This window comes from Danio rerio, chromosome 23 (genome assembly GCF_049306965.1).
Source record: "Danio rerio strain Tuebingen ecotype United States chromosome 23, GRCz12tu, whole genome shotgun sequence".
Taxonomy (NCBI): Eukaryota; Metazoa; Chordata; class Actinopteri; order Cypriniformes; family Danionidae; genus Danio; species Danio rerio.
The window spans coordinates 16,637,688-16,660,998 of NC_133198.1; the positions used below are offsets into that span (position 1 = coordinate 16,637,688).

Here is a 23,311-nt window from a genome sequence, read left to right on the forward strand (position 1 = left end):
TTTTTTTTAAAATCAATATAAACCATAGAGATTGTTGTGTTTGAAAAACACAGTTTCTGAAAAACTCAGACCAATAACCATGCTAGAGCTGAAGATCTTTGCCCGAACCCGACGGGATCCGGTGGGACCCGACGGGTTCAGGTGGGTTCACGTTTGATTTCTATCATTTTAGACAGGGTCTAGTCAGGCCGGGCTTGGCTTGCGCAGATGGTAAATGAATAGTCATTCTGAGCCCAGGACTGCGCTAAAGCCGTTTACAGTGGATTCAATGTTGGAAGTGGCGAAACAAATCTTTCACATCCTTAATCTTAATTTCGTTATTGCCAAATACCCGTCATGATTTAGAATACGAACAAATTATGTTAAACGGTATGTACGGTATGTACGGTAAACAGGTTCAGGCTTTTAAAAAGCTGTGAATCAAAATGTACCTGTCGGGCTCGGGCCGAATTCTGTAGGGTTCGGGCCCCATCGAGCCTAATTTTTATGGCCCGGTTATAGCTCTAAACCATGCTCTCTTCTATGTCACTTAAAATCACATTTCTTCCATATTTTGATGCATTGTTTGAACTTCAGTGGATTGACGTTATCAAGTCTACATGTCTAAATCTACTGAAGAAAGTTTTATGTATGTTTGTATGCAATTTATCCAAAATGTAGTCAGAATACAGGGTTTCTAATGTCAATTGTTTGAATGTCAATAAGAAAGATGTTTGTGTTCATGATGTATTTACAGTTTTTACCATCAAGGGCTAACTGGAGAGCTTTAACCAACTAATTCTTGAATGCTTCATGTTAAAGCACTACTGCACAAATACATTTGAGATTTTACTATGCTTCGAAGCGTTGGTCATTCATAACAGATCAAATGAAGCCACTGGACAACTCATGGTTAAAAACAAAACTATGTTGTGTTTCATACCCTCCTAAAAATGAACAACCAAAGTTTTTTTAGTAGAATTTCAGTCTTTATAGAGAGCATTGTTTTTATGATGAAATGCTTGGTTTCATTGGTTTTATTAAAGAACAGTTTTAATATGTGTCGAGTCAACCGAGAGTGAGTGATATTAGAGTTTAACCTCTCAGTGGAGCTCTGAGCGAATGAACAAGCACACACAGATCAGTCAGAGGGTGGGTGTGAGGGGCAAGACAGTCACATGTGCCTTTGTTCTTCAAACTACATCTCTCCCTCCTTCCTTCTCTCTTGCTGTAACCCTGTTTTCTCTTATAAAAAAATTCAGTGTATTTTATTGGGTTTCAACATCTCCCCCTCACAAGTGCATTGAAACCACTGGTTCACACATACAATTATTACTTTCACCCATGGATATACAACAACAGAGTCCATCCAAGTTCATGTTGTCTGACTGTCTGAGTAAGATAGGTGGAGGAAGAATACGCAAACTAATACTAGAATCAACTCAAAAATACTAGAATTCACAATTTACACCATTAAGTGATTGAATGTTCCAGCAAACCAAAATGTATACTGACTTTGCTTGTCTGTGCACTGCCTTCGTTCTCAGCAGATGTAGCTGGATCCAAAAGCTTCCAAACCAAGCTATGGAAGGGGCCTCTGCCAAAGAAATCCTGTTTCATGATACTCTTGTCAAATAATACTCATCAATAAATGTTATTTAGTATCATAATTATCTCCCTGGTCTTTCTGATAGAATTGCTAGAATGCAATGTTCTTGGATACAAATTGATGTCATAGTTCCTCCACTCTATATTTGACAACCAAAACAAGAATGGTGGACTCCAGCACCATATGTGCTCTGGTGCAAAGTATTTATTTACAAAATGAAATGCCATCTACAGGCCTGGCATGCAAAATACAGCATAATTAATCATTTTTGTTAATAGCGATCATTTTGAATCATCGATGAAACACTTTAGACTTTTCAAAAATGCAAAGAACAACTTTTAAATGCATCACCGTTATGTAAACTTACCTACAGTTTTCCCGTTAGACTGTATCAAACTATTGTATAACTAGCTATATTCAAGAAGCACAGATAAAAGAGCAGAAAGACAGACAGATGCAGCTGTGTTGTGGTGAAATCAGTGTAGGTGTCATTGTGTTACTGCATTTCAGAGCTAACGGAGCACACAGCATCACACACACCCACCCAAACACACAGTTCCCAAACAAGCTGCACACAAACTCTTACCGCAGATCTATTTGGGAAGGCGAACAAGAATGAGCGAGACACCAATACAGAGAGAGAGAGAGAGAGAGAGAGAGAGAGAGAGTATGGGGGTGGGTTGTCCTAAAGGGATTTGTCATGGGAAAGTCAAGCATGGAATCTGAAGAGACTTCAGCATTCACTGTTATGGGTATGTTGTGAACACAAAGTCATAAAACTATGCATGTGCTTGTTTTTGGAAGTGTGTAAACGCACGTTTTTGTGAGGACCAAAACACTGAATCAGGGCAGCCTTTAAACATGAGAATGACAGAGCGTGTGTGTGGCCGAACACGAGGCGATATCACTCTCTTTTCTTCAGCTCGCTTCATAAGGTCAAAGCTTTTGACCCCTGACCTCAAGGTAGACCTTATTGACCTGATGTGGAGAACATGAGCTCAAAATACTTCAGATCCCATATGGCAGCACTCACACACCCTTATCCGTCCCAGAGCGTTCACTACATTTGACAAACGTGCGCCATAACAGTCGCGGATCAACACGTGTCTGTGGGAGAATCAGTTTAGCGGAGGCGGTGTTTAGTTTCACATACAGAGCTCTCTGTCATCTGTGTTGCTGCCTCAACAACATATGAAAGGAAAAATATGGTTGGAGCCGGCAAATTTGAAGGAAGGGAAAAACAAAGTTGAGATCCATTTGAAACGTGAGCTAACTCAATTTAGTCATGGAGAGTCAAATTGGGTTAGCAGTCAGGGTGTTTTAATTAGCGTGTTAGGAACAGTGACAGAGCGAAACGAGGAGAAGACTTTTTCTCGACTGTGAGATTGATGAAACATTTCAGAAACAAAAACAAGCTGGCTATTGTAAGGCTTTCGGTTCTTTGTTTACAGAAAACAGTGTGCTTAATAGCTGCAATTTTTAGCATAGCACGAACTGACACAGAAACTTTACTGACAGAGGTGGTTGTCAAATATAAATGCCTTTATTGTACTCCTAGTGTCTAGTAATTTGTTCTTTTCGCAATTACAGTTATTATATTGCACATATAGTGGGGGAAATAAGTATTTTACTTACTTTCTTCTCAGAAAACCTATTTCTAAAGGTGCTGTTGACTTGAAATTTTCACCTGATATTGGTAACAACCAAAGAAATTCACATATGCAAAGAAAACAAAACTAATTAGTTCATAAATTAAGTTATGCATAATAAAATGAAATGCAGGGAAAAAGTTTTGAACACATGAAGAAAGGGAGGTGTAGAAAGGCAGTGAAAGCCCAGACTGCAGCTGAAGTCTCTCAGTAGTTCTTCAGCAACCCTCTGTCCTAATCAGTTAAATTAACCAATCCTTCATCAAGTGTAATTAATATCAGCTCCTTCAGTCTTCAGTCTTCATTTAACAGCAGGAGAAAGATGAAACCAGAGTGATCATTTCAGCAAGACAATGATCCAAAACACAGCCAAGGAAACTCAAATGCTTTCAGAGAAAGAAAATCAAGCTGTGAAATGGCTCACCTGACTTGAATCCAATAGTAAATCCAAAATGGAGATCAGATTTGATAGACGAGACCCACAGAACCATCAAGATTTTTACACTCTTTTGAAGTCTGTGAAAGACTCACACCTGAGCAATGCATGTGACTTTATTCTCCACATGAGAGGCATCTTTAAACCGCCATCACCAAAAAAGCCCTTTATATAAAGCATTAAATATGTTTCAGTAGCTCAGTGCTTTCTCTGTTTGTCATAACATTGGTATTACAAAAAAGAAAATTCTGATTTAAAATTTTTTATTTTTTTATGCTTGTATTGTTTGGGTTTTTACCAAAATCTGGTTCAATTTCATGTCAACAGCTCCTTTAGTATATATATATCCCAGAGAGAGAGGGGAAAAAAAACATGCCATGTTGAATACTTTTTTTCCTCTGCTGTATTAAAGGGCACCTATGATGAAAATCATCTTTTGTAAGCTGTTTGGACAGAACTGTGTGTAGGTATAGTGTGTCCACAATCATATTGGGGTGATATAAACACAATAAGTCTTTTTTTTTTATTTCCTGAAGTTAAAATAGGCTCTAAATTCCTTTAATTTTGAGGCCCAACACAATGTGACGTAGGAGTGCGGTTTCCCTGCCTAACAAATTGATTGAGAGCTGTGTATTAACGTAGCAATAGTAATGTAGTAGTCATTCTCCTTAGTAATGCGTATAATCATCTTAACAAGACAGGACGTGCGCAAAGCAACTGGCTTTAAAAGATCTGTTGAGCTCTCTGTGATCATCAATCCCCATAAAATGGGATCAAGAACGAGTTTTACAAGTTTAAAATGTTTTTGAAACAGTGCATGTTTGTAATAAAGTAAAGACTGTAAAATCGCAACATGATTCATCACCACAGCTGCATAACAGATATCCATACAGCAGTGGATGTTAAAGTGTATCCTGTTTCATTTGCCATGCAAAAACAGTGCAAAGTTAAATGCGCACGCTGTGTGTGTGTGTCTGTGTGTGTGCATGAACTTTGTAACAACAATGTGTGTGACTCATCATTGCAGAAAGGCTTGAATTAACTCCACATCAAATAATCATAGACCCTTTTCACAATTCCTTCTCGTCAGTGGAAGGTGTCATTGTTGGGTAAACTTTCAGCGCAGTGAATGGGAAAATACAACAATTTTTTTTACAACCCTATTTGTAATAATAAAAGAAAAACTTGATGGTATTATCGAGACTTTATAACGGTAGCCAGAGGTGAGAATAACATCAAATTCACTCTCAGCCTCATAGACGCTGCATTACAAACACCTTGCATTTGCGGCAGTTCGTTTTTTTTTTTTTTTTTGTAATTTGACACAAAGATGATATAATTCATAGATAAGTACATAAATGTTTATACGTTTTTAAAAAAAATCTAAATATTTAAGATTATGACGACTATTACACGTGTCATAACAGTTTTGTGAAAAGAGGCCATTGGGAAATTTCTTACAGTAGTATTTCGCACAAACATTACGTGAGAGCTGCTGCCTTCATGCCTGTCACTGTGCTGTTTATCTGACGCAGCCGAAGTGGAGATTAAGACACACTCTGATAGGCATGGTGGGCAGGCAGCAGGCACGTGCACACATAGGGCTCAACCTGTGCAGTGCACATTCCCTTTTTAGTCTTGGATAGAAAGTGCCCTTCCAAAATGATCAAAAGTGCCCCCGCGACGCGGCACACCCTCGGTCCCGCTCTTCAGTAGGCGCGCGACAACACCGGTCTGAATACGCGCGCGACAACAAAGCTGATCAGAACGCGCACGACAACACTGCTCTTCAGTACGCGCGCAACAACCCTCCACCCCCCCGCTCTTCAAAAAATTTATCCTGCACATGCCCTTCGGACGGTCTCGGCGCGGGCCTGGTGGGCAGAACTAGCAATAAAGGCACAGGCCACGAAAAAAGCTACAAGATGCTCAGAGCAGAAAAGTCTCTATTCTGAAAGGTATAAGAAATAATCTGATGGCTGTTTTGAGCTGAAACTTTACAGACACATTCAGGAGACACAAAAGACTTGTCTTAAATCTTGAAAAAGGGGTAAAATAGGTGTCCTTTAAGGTTCTGTAATAGCCAATAGTCTCTTATTTGCTTCACAAACCGGCAAATCAGGTAGAGGTCATAGTTTGATTGACTGTTAGCTACTACCCTGCTGTTACTGCATCTATATATTTCTCTGTCCACATCAGTGGCGTTTTTAATAACTTCAATTAAAACCTAAAATACACCAAGTCAGCGAGTATACTCTACTCACTATATATAGTGTTAGTGTTTACTTATTGAGGAGCCAAATGTACAGTATCAAACATGCCATCAAACATGTCAGAGTGAAGTGTGTAGTTTAATTTATTTGTTAAATGTTAAAATACCGTCTCATATTCCATTAACATGCTAAGACTTAGGCTGGGGGACTGATTCTTCCAAACTAAACACTGTCCTGCTATCAAAACATTGCTCTGTTTGTTTAACCAGAGAGACACAGCATCTATTTGATTTATCGAAATGATAACAATCTAACACAACTCGATGACCTCCAGAAGTAAAGTTGCTGTCAGTATAAACTAGGCTCATGCAACACAACAATAATAATATAAATTCAGGGACAGCAAATACATGGCGGTAAGTGCGTCAGTGTGAGAGTGACACAGCAGTGCTTTCCTGATAATGGCCTACTTTCTGAATGAGGCCATGAGTGATGTGACACAGGACAAACAGATTAGAGCGTAAATGTGTTCAAAGTCTGGCACAACCCATCGTCAATTAGATCTGCATCCTTGTGCTCATGACACCAAAAAAGAAATATTTTTCTAGGGTTATAAAGTTGAATGTTTCCTAAGATAAGTTTTTTTTAACACATTTATAAACATAACAATTTTAATAACTAAATAATTACCAATTTTGTTAGTCTTTGCCTTAAAGAGAGTACATATTTTACAAACTATTATGCAGAATACTATTATTTTGCTTATTTAAACTAGGTAATTAGTTTTTTAGGCAAGTTAGGTTAAATAAGCAAGTTATTAAAGAACAGTTTGTTCTTTAGCCAATCGAGAAAAACTTTAAAGGTGCTAAAAACAGTGATGCTATAAAACAAACAAACAACCAAACTATCAAATAATAATTCAAATATGTTGATAATTTAAAGAAAAAAGAAAAAAGAAAGAAACAAAGAAACTAAGAAAGAAACAAACAAATAATGATATTTAAAATACATTAATAATTTAAATAAATAAATGATTGAATGAATAAATGCTAAAATAAATAAATAAACAAATAATACTTAAAATACATTACTTATTTATTTAAATAAATAAATAAATAAATAAACAAACACATAACAATTTTTTAAAAAAATGAATAAATCAAAATCAATAATTTAAATTAATAATTTAAATAAATAAATAAATGCTAAAAATAAATAAATAAATGCTATGAATAAATAAATAAACACATAATATTACTTAAAATATTACTAATTTAAATAAATAAATACATAAATGAATGAATACATGCTTAAGTTCGGGAGGGTTCGGGAAAGTGATTTCTTCCCTCTTAGGGATGGAACTACTAGGCGACGTTCATTCACTGAACGCAAGTTTCTGGAGGGCACATACCTCTGCAGAAGTGAGAGCAGATAAGAAGGAGCAAAGCCAGAGGTTGCTTTGTAAGCAAACATCAGAGTTTTGAATTTGATTCGAGCAGCAACTGGCAGCCACTGCAAACGGGTGAGTAGCGGAGTGACATGTGCTCTTTTAGGTTCATTAAAGACTACTTCTGCTGCTGCGTTCTGAAGCAGCTGAAGAGGTTTATACAAATATATATATACTTTTCCAAAAAAAGAAAAAAAACTTATTATAGGTAATACTGTAAAAAATGTCCTTGCTCTTAAACATGATTTGTGAATTGTTTAAAAAAAAACAATTAACATTTTACATGAAGGCTAATAATATTGAGTTCATTTCTGTTTCAAGAGGAATGGGCACCATGGTAAAGACGTGTACTCTATTAATCATGGCTGTGTGCCACTGAAGAGGAAACTATGGCAAGTATTCAGACGGGCATAAACACAGGCCACTTAAACACGTGGGTCCTGAGTGAGAGGACTTCTATGAACTCAATAACCTTCCTCATATTACTTCAGAACGACAGACTTAAAGCAAACATCTAAAAGTGCATTCTAGTTATATCTATTTATTATGTTTGTTAATATTTCATCTTTTTGAACAAAACTCCTATTAAGATCACAGCAACATGTTAGTTTCATATCTCCTTTAAAAAAAAGAAATAATGATAGTATTAAGTAGCTTAAGGTGCTTTCACATCTGTGGCTCGGTTCATGTGGTCTGGATCAAGGGCAACAAATGATACATTGTAGCATCTTTCTGCCGTTTTGTGTACTTTTCACACCACACTGATTGCTTTGGTCCGAACCAGTTGAACAGAGCCAAAATGCAGCCATGTGACAAAATTCACATCAGTCACTGGCCAGATGTTTTCAATGTATTTCCTAAACTGCTTTTCGATTGGTCAGATTTAAAGTGCGGGAAAACGCCAATGGAAATCCCGCAAATAAACAAACCAGCAGACACAAAATGTAACTTTTTATAATGGAGGGACGACTGTGTTGGCTCAATGTATCCCTGGTCATAGTATACCATAGTTTGTATACATCCCTTTAGACAAACTATACATTTTGAGAATGAATGCGGCTAAAAAAAACTATGTTTTAATGCATTGCAAATGTTTAAGGTGCATCACAAGTCACTTCAGGAGGAGGCGTTAATTAATTTAGCTAAACTGCGACATGGTCATTTTCCAGGAATATTACCAACGATCCCTCAGGTAATGTTTTTTCCTTTCTCTCTCTCTCTCTCTCTCTCTCTCTCTCTCTCTCTCTCTCTCTCTCTCTCTCTCTCTCTCTGTTTCAAATTGTTAGTAAAGCGCTCTCAATAAATATTTTCCCTCCACATGACATAATGCAAAGCGAATCGGACTACAGCAGCTGGAGTAGTCTAAAAAGGCGCTATATTGGCATAATAGGTCCACTTTAAAACAATTCTTTCTGGTTCATTTTTTGTTAAGTTGGTCAACATCATAGAGTCACAACTAAAAACATAAAATACTAAAGAGATACTAAATAGATTTGTGCTTATAACTAAAAGAGAAATGACATCTTTTCATGTTTCAGGTTGAAAGTGTTTGGGCTTTTCTGTAAGATACAACAGGCTACCTGACAAAAGTCTTGTCATCCATCCCAGTTGTAAGAGCAACAGATAATAACTTGACTTCAAGTTGATCATTTGGACAAATGGCAGAAAGCCATTTTCCCCGCTGAATCATCTGTTAAACTACATCCTAATAATCACAAATACTGCAAAAGACCTATTTGAACTAGAATTACCCAAGATTTTTACAGAAATCAGTCATGTTTGGTGAGGGAAAAATATCATGTCTTTGGCCATCCTAGTCACCAGATATGAACATTATTGAGCATGTCTGGGGTAAGATGAAGGAGGAGGCATTGAAGATGAATCCAAAGAATCTTGATGAACTCTGCTTTCTTTGCCATTCTAGATGACTTTATTAATAAGTTATTTGAGTCATTGCAGAGAGGTATGGATGCATGGAGGCTCATGGGAGTCACACACAATATTAATTCTTTTTCCACTGCACCATGACTTTATATTCTACTGTACATTATTTCTGTTAAGAGTCAAGACTTTTGTCTAAGCAAAGTCAGACCTTACTGTCCTAATTAAACAATTAAAAAGGCATGATCATATTTTATTTTGTTAAAATAAACATAATCTAGAGTCCTTTGCCTCTCATATAAGCCACTTCTGAAACAAAATGATCAACTAGAAGTCAAGTTATTATTTGTTGTTCCAAAAACGTTGATAGGCGACAATACTTTTGTCAGGTAGTGCATATGTCCCAGAGTAAACATGTGGCTTTAGTGGAATATTATGTTGGAATGGTCAGATAGTCACAGGAATATTTCATAATTACTGTATTTACATAAACATTGCTGGCTGTCTTTGGTTATGATGAACAATTTAAGGGGAAAATTGGGTTTATAACATTGTTTTTGATTATTAATGTTAGAATGTACAGAAATAAATAAATAGATGGAATCACTCACTTAGATGTATTACATTAGATTTGTTTTGTATTGTACTTGATTTTATTAAAATGTAAAGAATAACAAATAAACATTGTGGTTTTAATATGGTTTTAATTTTTTAAAATAACTGGATATTTTTATTATAATTTCTTTGAATTTAGAGGGTTAATTATTGGCTTTATTTTTGGTAAAAATCAAAGACTTATGTGTTATTTTTGTTAAGCCAAGTGTTTTTGTAATATATTGGAAATTCAATTATAATTGTTATATGTCTCCTTTATTTGTTTAACCAATTATTATTTCAAAGTTGTTTTTTTAACTCCTACAAAATAAATGAATTAAAAAATATAAGCTTAGATCCTTGAAAAAAATCCTACTTCAGTAGAATGCTTTCCAGACACCTCTGCAGTGTATATGTGTGTGCGTGTGTCCTGCTGGGTGGCCCTCTGGGTTGTACACTCTTTCTCCTTTATCTCTCACAGCCCTATAATCACACACTCACAAACACACATACAGCCCACACACTGCCAGTGCACTTGATGTTGCTAAACCCGCCTGTGTTAGTTTAGAGAAGCAGAAGATATCACATCTGCTTTTGTTTTGTTTTTCCATTTCTTCCTTGATGTCCTCACCTGTAATCCTGTAACTACAAACCCAGCTGAAAGTCTGCAGTGCATTTGGTAAGCCTGGTTGTGGCCTTAAACAGAGCGTCTCTGTGTTCAAGGGTAGATTGCTCTTCCTCTGGGCCAGGAAGCATACGAATACCTCACTGAGTGTGTGTGTTTGTGTGTGTTTGTGTGTGTGTTTGTGTGTGTGTGTGTGTGTGTGTGTGTGTGTGTGTGTGTGTCCGTGCCAGTCTGGGCTTGGTCACAACTTTGCTGCCCTGAATTCTAGACTGTTTGAGTAAAAAAAAAATACAAATAAATGAATGGCTAGGCTGCTGATGTGCAGGTGAAATTGTGTGTATGCTATTACTGGTAGGCAGTGCAAGTAATGATAATAAAGTCGGCATAAATTAAGACTGAATTAAGACTGTACATTCAATTGAATGAGTTTCTGAAATATGACAATAAAATAAGTTATGCGGTGCAGGATTTCGCTCTTTGAGAACCAATTGGTATGTTGGAAGATGTGGTTTGCTAACAAACTGGAGAAAGATTATATGCACATTTGTTCTCAGTTGTGGAAGAATGATGCAGAATGTTTTCAGATTCCCGATGATGACTAGTAATTGAAAGTTCGAATCTTTTCCACAAACCAAACTTTTGGATAATTCTGATAATGAACCGGTTCAAAAAAAGGATCATTGGTTCTTTTACGCAACAACGTAATGACATCATCCGCGATTCTCCCAGGTTAGAAATCAACATACCAAAAATATATAGCCAGCAACCATAATTTCAGTCAGTTAAAAGGTCAGTTTGATCTGAAAACTTTCTAACAGTTAAGTTTTGCAACACAAATGAAGCATGATACAATTACTATTTAAATGACATTACGGTTTTCTGTTATAAAATGAATGCCAGATCTTCTCATTTAAGGTCTCGGTTTGCCCTCGCTGCAGCTTAATCAGTTGTTCAAGTTTGGTTTAGTCATAGCAGATTGTCATTTACTGTTTGTGTTCGGTTCACCATGCTAAATCATGCATGCAGAGTATTATCAGTTCCGGTTCTCAAATCTGATCTCAGTGTACTGTTCTAGTAACTAAATAAGTCGGAGGGGGTATTAGGCAGGTTAAAAAACAAATATTAATTTGTGGATTTAATGGACTTAATGGAATGATTCGGTGGGAATCATTTCAAAAGATTCAGTATAATTTGGTGAACTGATTCAACTGGTTCACTTAGAAGATCCGGTTAAAAAGAACAATTAGTTTGAGATTGGTTGAGAACAAGAAGCTATATTTTAAAAATGAAATAGTATCATATTCTTTCAAACCACTGCTTCATGTAATCTAATGTAAAGTGTGTTTATATAGCTCATTTATTGTGCATGGCCACTGACCCAAAGTGCTTAACAGTCATGAGGCGGGAGGGTTTGTCCCTTCACACCACCACCAGTGTGCAGCATCCACTTGGATAATGTCACGGCAGCCACAAGACAATGGCGCCAGTGCGCTCACCACACACAAGCAAAAGATGGAAAGCCAGTGAAAGAGCCCATTTGGTGGATGGGAATGATTAGAAGGCCATGATGGGCAAGGGTTAATTGAGGGAATTACATCCCTACTCTTTACGAGAAGTGCCATGACCACAGAGAGTCAGAACCTCGGTTTAAGTCCCAACTCACTGACAGTATAGTTTCCCCTTCACTATATTGGGGAATTAGGACTCCCACAGACTGCAGGTTGAGCACCCCCTTCTGGCCTCACTATAACACCACTTCCAACAGCAACTTAGTATTCCCATTTGGTCTCCCATCCAGATGCTGACCAGGCTCAGCCCTGCTTAGCTTCAGTGAGTTACCGGTCTTGAGCTGCAGAGTGATATAGCTGTGATGGCAGGGTAGAAAAGAGACACGCACTGATAGCCCTTCCCTAAAGAACTGATACCCCAGCCTTAAATACCTGATAGCCGTGCTCTAAGGGACTTAGAAATTAAGCCTCTCCCTGATATATAAATTCATTATATTGATAATAACATATTATTATTGTTGTAATTATGACTCGATTTTAATATTGCATAATTTCAAAATTAAAGAAAACTAAAAAAGTTTTAGTATTCTGCTAAGAGGTTGTTTGGGTGTCCCTGTGGATGTTTTGACAGTAGGTGGTCAAGACCACCAGTGAGTCCCTTCTATGTGTCCAAATGTGTCTCCAGTGTAAATAAAACCTGGAGAGGTAGCAATGAGCACTAATGGTGAAGCTGCTACTATAGCGAACATTTTCAGGCACGTGTAGGCAAATGTGAGCATATATAATTCACCAGTTCCCTTTCACAAAAAAACATGCGCCTCTAAAATATCTGTGCTTCAGATATAACGTCGCTCCAAGAGAGAAACAGATAACACACACAAGATCTGAAAGGAGATGTCCAATTAAAGTGCCAGTAGACAGGATGATGGATCCAGATATAGAAACAAAAGCATAAAAACAACAACAATAAAAAACTTAACGTGAGGTGGTTTGTCAGGAGGTGGTCTCCACAGATTAAACCCGATGTCATGCTGATCTTCAAACATCACGTACCACACAGTAAAAACACATTCAGTGAAAACAGACAGGCACAGTGCACCTTTCTACCAAATTAAAAACTTTTCATTGTTAGGTAGTTCCCTTATGGGCAGCACAGTGGCGCAGTGGGTAACACTGCCGCCTCACAGCAAAAAGGTTTAAGCCTTGGCTGAGTCAGTTAGCGTTTCTGTGTGGAGTTTGCCTGTTCTCCCTCTGTTTGTGTGGGTTTCCTCCAGGTGCTCCGGCGTCCGGTACAGCTGAATTGGGTAAACTGTAGTGTATGTGTGTGAATGAGTGTGTGTTTCCCAGTGATGGAATGTGGCTGGAAGGGCATCCACTACGTAAAACATATGCTGGATAAGTTGGCAGTTCATTCCACTGTGACGACCCCAGATTAATAAAGGCACTAAGCCGAAAAGAAAATGAGTGAATGAATGTATGTCAGGATTCTGCCACTCCGGTCTTGTTATTTCTTGGTTTCGTGGTCAAGATACTAGTCCTGTCTTGTCTTGTATGTCGTGCTCAGCTTGAGTTTTCGTATGTCAAGCGCTCATTTTCTGTCATTGAGTGTCCTTTTTGTATGAGCTTCGTTTTGGCCGCTCTTGGGACGTGCAAGCTCCTGCTTGATGCGGGCGTGTGAAGTCTGGGCACTTTCGTCCTGGTGTTTGTCTTCGTTTTGTCAGCAGCATGGTGCTTCATTTCCCAGCACGGTGAGTGTTTTCATGTATCGTGTACTCGTGTCTTCTGTTGGTGTTGTGTTTAGCAGGTGGTACATGTTTACATCCGCCACGTGCTTTAGTGTTTCATGTGAACACGTGGTTAATGAGTTCTCTCATTGGCTGCAAGTTCTAGTCTTGTTTTATGTTAGCACATGGCTTGTGTTGTTTCTTTGTGTCATGTGCTTGCCTGTCTATTGTCTAGTCCTGCCCTCCATGTTAACCCATTAATAGTTGATTATGTTCACCTGTCTCCTCATGTCTGCTGTCCTGTGCCAGTATGTAGTCAATACTCCACTGTGCACCTGCTCCAGCCAAGTGTGTTTGCTTTTTAGTTTTCTAGTTATGTTTTTCCTCCTCAGGTGGTTTTTGTTGTCCTTTTTGTTTTATGTTAATTATTGATAAATAATCTTTTGTTGCACTTGAGTTCTCGCTCCCTCATCCTTATGAGACCGTGACAATATAGTTCCCGAAAACGACTTAGGTAAAACCAGGGTGCAAATTACAAGAGAGTTTGATCTGATATCAATAGTAGTATTGGAAATACTCACCGATTTGGTTTTGAAACTGAACTGATATCATCTTTTTAGATGAAATACATGCCCACTAGCTTTGCTTTACATTAAAAACCTAGAGTCAGTTCTTCTTCATAGCTCAGATTGCAAACACAAAACAACAACAGTTAGATCAGCTAAAAAGAAGAGGGTAATACACTGTTTTATTAAAAAAATTAATATTATTATTTTTTTTAATTTTAAGCTTCTTAGGCTGCATTTACACTGCAGATCTTGATGGTCAATTCTGATTTTGTGACTGTATCCGATTATTTGATGTCCGGCTTACATCATCTTTTAAAAGTGACTCATATCCGATTGTCTGCGTTTACACAGCACACGCCAAAGGTGCAATGACCAGGAAAAAAAGAGCGGGCGCTGACTGCCAGCTGATAATAAAAGAGCACTCTTTTTTCCAGTCCTGTATTTTCATTTTTTTAAATTCTTTTTGACAAGCTGTTTTACTGTAGTTTATGACAGAAAAGTTCTCATTTGGCCATCTTCTATAAATCTATGTCTTTTTAAACCCATCATCTTAATGACATGGCCATGGCGTGATTTATGCAATAGTTTTATTCATTCATTTATTCATTAATTTTCTTTTCGGCTTAGTCCCTTTATTAATCCGGGGTCACCACAGCGGAATGAACCGCCAACTTATCCAGCACTATGTTTTACGCAGCGGATACAATTCCAGCTGCAACCAATGTCTGGAAAACATTAACACACACTCATTCACAACAGACAATTTAGCCAACCCAATTCACCTGTGCCGCATGTCTTATTCTATGGTGGAAACCGGAGCACCTGGAGGAAACCCACGTAAATGCAAACTCCACACAGAACCAGCTCGAACCAGCGACCTTCTTGCTGTGAGGCGACAGCACTACCTACTGCGCCACAGCTTGCCGCAATAGTTTTATATTAGTTTTCTTTCTCTCTCATTAACATGCTTAAATACTCTTGCTTTATGACAATAAAGGCTCAAGATTTAAGGTTTGAGACTCTGCAGAAGTATGTTCTGAAATGAAAGCATCAGACTTGACGTCATTCGCAACAGTTTTTAATGATGCGCAATTTTTTTTTGTTTACAGTGTTTTATTTGTGGCTTGTTTCAGTAAAATATTGTAAATAGTATTACAGTTGAATGTCTGATAATAAAAATGCCAGATAATAAAAAATTCTTCCTCGCTGTATGTATATGTTCATGTTTTGTTGATGGCTAAGTCTGAAGCACACCGTAAATAATACTGTCAATTTATACAGGGCTAGTAGTATATACAACTGTTTCTACAGATACACACTCGGTACTCGGTATTGGACGATACCAAAGTCCCTTTGAGGCAAGTCATTTCACTCGGCTAACATCTTTGAAACCTCTTGGGCAGTATCCTCGAGCATTCTGTTTGAAGGGGAAAAACATCAAATTCTCCAAAACTGCTTGACAAGCTTGTGATTGACTTTCATATTTGAAATCACCAAAAATTAAACCACAACTGTCACTTTAGTATTATTTCTAAACATCATAATCACAAAAAATCTGTAGAAACTCATGTCTACTCTGAGCCCCTCCCCCGAATTATTGTTAGTCTATAGCAATCGATGATTGGCTCCTGTACTAGAAGGCAGGCTATATTGCCCGTTACACCTTTCCCCATTCAAAAAGATACGAGTGACACCTCTTGTGTATAATATAGTTTTTCTTAATACCCTGAGCTCAGGTATAAGAATTGGTATCAGGAAGGAAAACAGGGTATTGAAACATAAACATCCCTAGGTTGATACCTGAATTATGATCCCATGCTTGATCCCATGTAAAGGACATCAAAACAAGATCTGTGGTGGACTCAGCCCTTTAAATAGTGAGAAATAGTTTGCTCTGATCTGGTCGTAAATGATTATATTAATTATTAAAACAATAAGATATAACTATACACTGTTTTACAGATTTTTAAAAATAAATTACACATAATTTAATTGTAACATGAACTGTATTTTACTGTAGGGCAGTTACTGTATGCAGTATGCTACTGAATTTTATAGTTGCATTGTGAAATTTACTGTATCTTTTACAGTAAAGACATACAATAATGTAAATAATAGAGCAAGATAATTGGTGCTGTAAATGTAAATACAGTATTCCTGCTGTAATTGATTTACAGTTGGCTACTGAATAAGTAAGTTGGTTGCTGTCAGTAAGTTACTGTAGATGCTACAGGAAACTGTTAACGGTGTATGTACTCTACTTCTGAAGCTCCTGACTTGAAACATCATATGACTTCAGAAGGCTTAACAGAAAATGAAACATTAAAAGCATGTGGGCGGATAAATGATTTTTCACAATTGTTTATTTTTGGCTGAATAACTCCTCGAATGCAGATCTACTGTCATAAGGGTCTGCTTCTGCTAATCCACTTGTCTCAGTGTCTGTGCTGGGATGAAGCTGGTAAAGAGGGATGAGGCTTTAAACCAGTCTTTTGTTCTCAGCTCTAATCTGAAGGGATTTCTGCCTTATGCAAGAACGTATGAGGGAGATTACATCTGCACAGCTCAATCCTCTTTCCCGCCGACACCTCACAGTGAAAGCAGAAAAAACGAAAGAGTGAGAGGAAAAGATCGACAGAGGGAAAAGAGGAAGACAAAATTCCCAGTGTGTCTTTAGTAAATCGTTGAGTCACAGGACCCCATCCTGAGACTAATCTCTCCTTACTTAATACTTCATAGACCAATCGCAAGGATTTAGACAAATCCAAACAACAACTTGCAATTTTTGGTAGTTTTAGCAATTGAAAATGGTACATAGCAATAAAAAATGAGGGAGAAAAATGCTTATATAGAAAATTAGCTAAAAAAAATCATTAAGTGGAAACAACTTGGTGCATAGTAAAAATGCTGGGCTCTTTCGACTGAAATTTGGGTTGAATATAGACAACCTCAAAAAATGTAAACCTGTGACTGGGTTGTCCATATTAAGACGTAGATATGGGCATAGAATTACTTCATAAACAATAATAATAAATCCTAAAATTTTGCATTGGTAACTTACAGTACATTTCGCAGCATCAGCCAGTGACTCTCAAGGTTGAGAGGATTTTTTCTGATAAATTTGATCAATTTTTTATCAATTTGAAAAGAATTCATGAAAATTTGACAAAATTTTTAATGTCAGTTCATTGTCAACTGGAGACTCATTCTGAAGAGATAATTTGAATCAGTGAGTCATAACTGGAGACTCACTCCGAATAGATCAACTGAATCAGTGAGTCTTTGGGCAGGCTGCAAGCGCATTAAGTGCATAAAAGTGTCAGAATCCACTTTTTCTATTTTAAGGACCGAAAAATCTGCTCTGTGCCGCGGCGCACGGTCTAACAGGGTTGAGCTTATTCTCTTAATGAATTATAGATGTGTTTTGAGAATAAACCAATCAGAGTCTCATCTCTCATTCCCTTTAAGAGCCAGTTGCGCTGCGCCATAGTGCATTTGCTATTTACATGACAGACTCTACAGCGCGAGAATGAGAGATGAGCCTCCTCCTTATTTATTTTAACTTTCACTCTTAACTGAAGACTCGCTCTGAACAAATCATTGGATTCAGTGAGTCATTAACTGGAGACTCTGAACAAATCATCTGAATCAGTGAATTGTTTACTGAAGGCCTATTTTGAACAGATCATTTGAATCAGCAAGTCATTAACTGGAGACTTGCTCATAACCAATAATCCGAATCTCTGAGTCATTAACTGGAGACTCGCTCTGAATACATTACCTGAATTAGTGGTTCTTTACTGGAGACTCACTCTGAACCAATCATTTGAATCAGTCAGTCATTAGGTGTGTTCAACATGAAACACGGCTGTAGCCGGTGATCAACGAGATTAGCGGAGTGCAGGCGGGGGCGGAATTGAAAACGGATCTGTCAGGCCGGACACTTCGCGGCTCAAAGGTGCTGCAGTCATGAATCAGGGAGCATCAGTGAGTGATTTATAAGAGCCTCGCTCTGAAAAGATAATCTGAATCAGTAAACAAATCAACAGAATCGTTAACATGAGACTCGCTCTGAACAGATCATTTGAATCAGGGAGTCATTAACTCCCCATATTGGGAAAGACCTGATTCAGCAAATTGTAAAGCAAGTAAGTAAAGAGTAAAATAATTTAATTTAATTTAATTTTGTCGTTAAGTAGGCGAAGTAGTGGCGCAGTAGCTAGTGCTGTCGCCTCACAGTAGAGATCTGCGCGGGACTAAATTTTGAATCCCGCTCCCGCCTGCACCCGCCAGGTTTTAGCCCGAACCCGACTGCTCCCGCTGATATTAAGAATTTGTTGTCCCGCTGCCCGCCCCGCCCTGTTTTCTGCCCGCCGCGCCCGATCCCGCTAAAGAGCGGGGGAGAACAAAACCGAAAATCACCCAGCTATACAGTCCAGACAGCCAAGCTGTCTGTATAAACACACACACAAGCACCAAGCAGACACACAGGCGTTTGCTGTTATATCAACTCAAAGGCTTGTAATACCATGTATCAAGTACCAATGTAATACCAAAAGGTTTTATATAAAGGTATATAAATACTGAGTCGCGCCAGCTCCGGGCCACAGCACACATTACTCTCAGGCCGATTCCGGCGCGGATGCAGCAGTGTCGGCTCGCTTACAGCCGCCGCATCTGGCCCGATTGATTCGGGTTGTAATCGGGCAGTGAGTCCACAAGCATCTGGCCCGAGTCTGGCAGCCGGAGCCGGGCCGAGTGGTAAGTCTCCTGCAGGCGAGAATCTAGACGAAACTGGCCCAAGTGTATTTTGCTATCTGGGAAAGCACTCTCTCTCTCATTCGCGCGCGCGCACTAACATACACACACACAAGCACCGTACACATACACAGGCAAAGCTCTCTCTCTCTCTCTCTCTCTCTCTCTCTCATTCGCATAGCAATATCCGCGATATTGAGTGTGTATGGGTGTGTATGTATGTTTCCCAGAGATGGGTTGCAGCTGAAACGGTATCTGTTGCATGAAACATATGCTGGATAAGTTGGCGGTTCCTTCCGCTGTGGCGACCCCAGATTAATATAGGGACAAAGCCGAAAAGAAAATGTATAAATGAATATATGCAATTAAGTAAAAACAAACAAGAAAAAAAAAACAACAACAACAACAACAATAACAATAATAATAATGTACACTTACTGTACACTGATAAAGAGGCATGGTTGCTTCAATAACTAATGTTTGCTTTTGTAGGGTTTGTATTGTTGTAGTTTTAGGGTTGGTATTAGTATTGGTGATACATTTTTTTGAAAATCTGAATTGAAACACTACTAGCCATCATCAACATATAAAACATAACTTAACATGAACACACAACAGCATTATAGTGAATGAAGCAATATTTTTTTCATGTGACAAAGACTCACTACAAATATACAACAGTTCTGTCACTCATATTACAAATAACAGTATAGCTTATTCCCCCACAAGGCTTATACAGCAAAAGTCACACAACCTAGAACATTAATAGAGATTTGCAATGTGTACAGAGCCAAAATGAGCGCTCTTTGTCCATCTCTGGCAAACAGTCAACACACACACACGCACACACACGCACACACACACACACACACACACACACACACACACACACACACACACACACACACACACACACACACACACACACACACACACACACACACACACACACACATATGAACACGCACATTGACTCTAAGCCAGAGAGATGGTCCATATGTTCAAGGCAAGAGGGAAGAGACACCCCATAATGCCATTGACCAACTATTAAGCACACACCCGCACACACACTACCCTCATATTCCAGCATAATCTGACAGCTCATACAGTCAAGCAAACATCCAATAACTCTAGAATCTAATCAAATCCAAAAGGTTGTGCTTAAAATACAAATTCCGATCAGCTGCCTAACCCCAGAGAGCATCTTATGTGTACTTAAAATGATCTCAAACATTTGCTTAAACAATATAATGTTGCCCGCATGCTACTACCCAAGTAGGCGGCTTACTATACTTTAAAGATACAGCCCAAGCACCCTCGAGAGTGAACATCTTACCCTCTTAGACATCTGCAGGACACGCAACACGTGTACGAGTAAAGAGAAGCCGGTTTCCTCCATGACCTCAGGGACTTGTCGTCTGTGTGTTAATGTGCCCAAAAACAGCTCGGAGTTACAGGGCTACAGTCCTTCTGCGGCAGCTTGAGCTGGACGTCCTCTAACTGAACCACACACCCACACACATACACACACACTAGAAATATGTACAAGCTGGAACACTTGCCCTACTTTGAATTGCCCTACTGCTAATTTGCTTTCTTGAGAACTAGGTTGTGCCAAGACACATAAGATTCACAGATCAAGTGTAATTTTAATATTAGTGCTATAGTTATACTGTAATTAATGTCAGTTTTACATTTTTGAATTTGTTTTGTTTTGATTGTAGCAACAGTTTTTGTATTTTTTTGCATTAGTTATTTTAATACATTAAGTTACATTGAAAATGCAACTTCAAGTCAGGTTTGAAGTTCCAAGTTTATTTTATTTAATGTGATGAAATTCTAACAGGAAAAGGGCATATCCTCACAAAACAAGCAGGAAGCCTTAAAGATGAAATAATATTTAATTTAGATTTATAGTATTTGTGCATATTTACAGTAGATTTTTTTTTTAGCTTTGACTAATTTTTATATCTAAAAAAAAAACAACAATTGACAATTTTCATTAGCTTAAAAAAGTTTTTGTGCTTAGTAATTTTCATTAGCTTTTACTTTTTAATAAACTTCTGTATCTTTAACCCTTGTCCACTGTTCACATTTACTACCTTTTTATTATGGTGGGGATGAAAACATCCATTAAATTAAACTGCTGTAAATATGCATCAAGTGAAAAAATGTTCCATTAATTTTGCATAATTTTTAAAATTTATTTAAAGAAAAGATTTGTGCAGCTTCTCTTATTGCAGCAAACTCCATTTTTACTTTTGATATTTGGCGCCAGTTTATCAGGAAGTGACGATTTTGATCTCTTTGATTCGTTGGATGGAAACGCAGCTTTATTTGCACATCTTTTATCCAATATTTCAGTTTTGAGCATTTCAAGATGGAAACAGCTGTTACTAAATGCTCAAGAGCAAGACTGTGATAAAAGGCAAAAAAAGGCCAGTCCACAATTACATTTTATATTGAAAATACAACATTTTGTTTTTTTTTTCACTAAATCAGTGACATCATTTATGAATTTGCCAATTAAAGAGTTAAAATCCTATAATTTTCTAAATCATTTAGCAGTTTTGATCAGGACTTAGGCTAATTAACAGATTTATGCAAAAGAAATTATTAATTAAACAAAATATTTAATTGCAATTTTACAGCAGTTTAATTCAGTGGATGTTGTAAATGTGCCCAGAGTTTATTTTAGAGTTTTTTTTATTTATTTAAATTCTCAAATTTAAATTTGAGAAAAGGAGCTGATGATGTGCTTTGGTTAAGTCACGTTACATGCTGTGTTTTTTTTTTAGCATGATTTCTAAAAGACTGACGTTTATTGTGAGTAGTTACTGAATTCAACTGTAAAATTCAATAAAAACAAAGGATCAAATTATGTCAGATTCACAAAAAAAAGATTGAAACATCACCTCCAGTAAGCTATGATAACATATTCACAGCTCAATTTTTTTTTATCAAATTATCTTCTTGCAAATGGATCAAATGTATGTGCTACCAAATGGCGAGGAACAATAGTGGAACGTGTAATATTGCAATGGGTTAGCTAGCTAGCAAGGTCAGCTGTGAACTTTTACTTGTAACAATAACAACATAAGAGCTAGTAATATAATGTTGATTACTTGTTTGGTAATGACATTTGCATTATGGATAAACTCTAGTTTTAATGGCAATATTAATTTTGAATAGATTTGAATACAGGGGACGGTGTATTAGCGAGCACCACCATGTTCTTTGGTAAGTGAAACAAGAAGAGAACAGAACTGGCTCTTCCTGCAGATGAAAGTGAGGATGAGATGGGTTTTAGTGACCATGAGAATGATGCAGACTGGACATTTGATAGAGATAGTCCAGGTAAGTTAGCTCAGAGGCAGATAAGACAGGTGTAGTATTGTATATAGTATAGGATAAACATTGTTAGCTTATAGCTAATCTGCATCTGGCTATCCTAGACTTGTTATTTATTAGTTATAATATTTACTAGAGAAAATATTTACTGTATGTTGTATACATGATAATACAATATTAGGTTTGTTTTTAATTATATTCAGCATGAAATTAATGGAATAAATGAAAGCTGTTGGAATATGAGTTGCTGAAAAGTAAGTTGTCATTGAAAAGTTCTGTGTTAAAGCTTGTAATGCTGCAAAACAAATACATTATTTTAAACAACATAATTATTAATTTTGAGGAAAGTTTAGAATTAGGAATTTCTAAGTTAGATCCACTGTTGGATGTTGTTGCCATATGGCAACATTTCATAAAGTACCTTAAAAAATATTTTTCCAATTTTTTTACAGCACTTCAAGATAAGCCAGTTTAAAAAAAAACAGTTTAAAAAATTGATAGATTCATCATAATGCATGCGGTAGAGGGTTAAATTTTAGTTTAAGTGTTTTTAAGTTTTCTTTTACTTTTAGAATTGTTGTATTCCTTTTAAGCCCATTTTTCACTTACTGAACGTTGTAAACCATTTGTAAATAAATAACGTAGTTAACAATAACAACACTGGGTGGGAAATGTATGCTGTAGGCAACCTAAAAAAAGAAACAACTGCGCACCCTAAAATCAGCTGCTGAAAAACCAACAGAAAACCAGGTATAAATGCTGTAAGTATACATGTGTGTTTGTCCCACCCAAGAAGCTACAATTAGCAAACAGGTATTAACACAGTATTTTAAGTATACCGCAGAGAAAGCACATTCCAGGGTGTGTTAACGGGTGTGTGTTAACAAGGAAAAGTGTGTGACCATTTAAGGCTGATTTTGTTAGAAGAGTCTCTCTCATACACAGTGTTCTCAGTAGCTGGCGCTCTA

At 37.4% G+C, this 23,311-nt stretch overlaps 1 protein-coding gene across 4 annotated transcripts in view; it reads right to left on the reverse strand.

Annotated features, from left to right (window-relative positions):
- arhgap46b (Rho GTPase activating protein 46b) overlaps window positions 1-23,311 on the reverse strand; it is a 158,749-nt gene that overhangs the window by 56,048 nt on the left and 79,390 nt on the right. Inside the window, exon 1 of one of the 4 annotated variants that reach the window (XM_068219386.2) lies at window positions 20,329-20,663. The exons of the other annotated variants lie outside the window; for them this stretch is intronic. The gene's annotated coding sequence lies outside the window, so the exon portion shown is untranslated. Of the gene's footprint in view, window positions 1-20,328; window positions 20,664-23,311 lie in introns of those variants that run through there. 4 annotated transcript variants of the gene reach the window in all.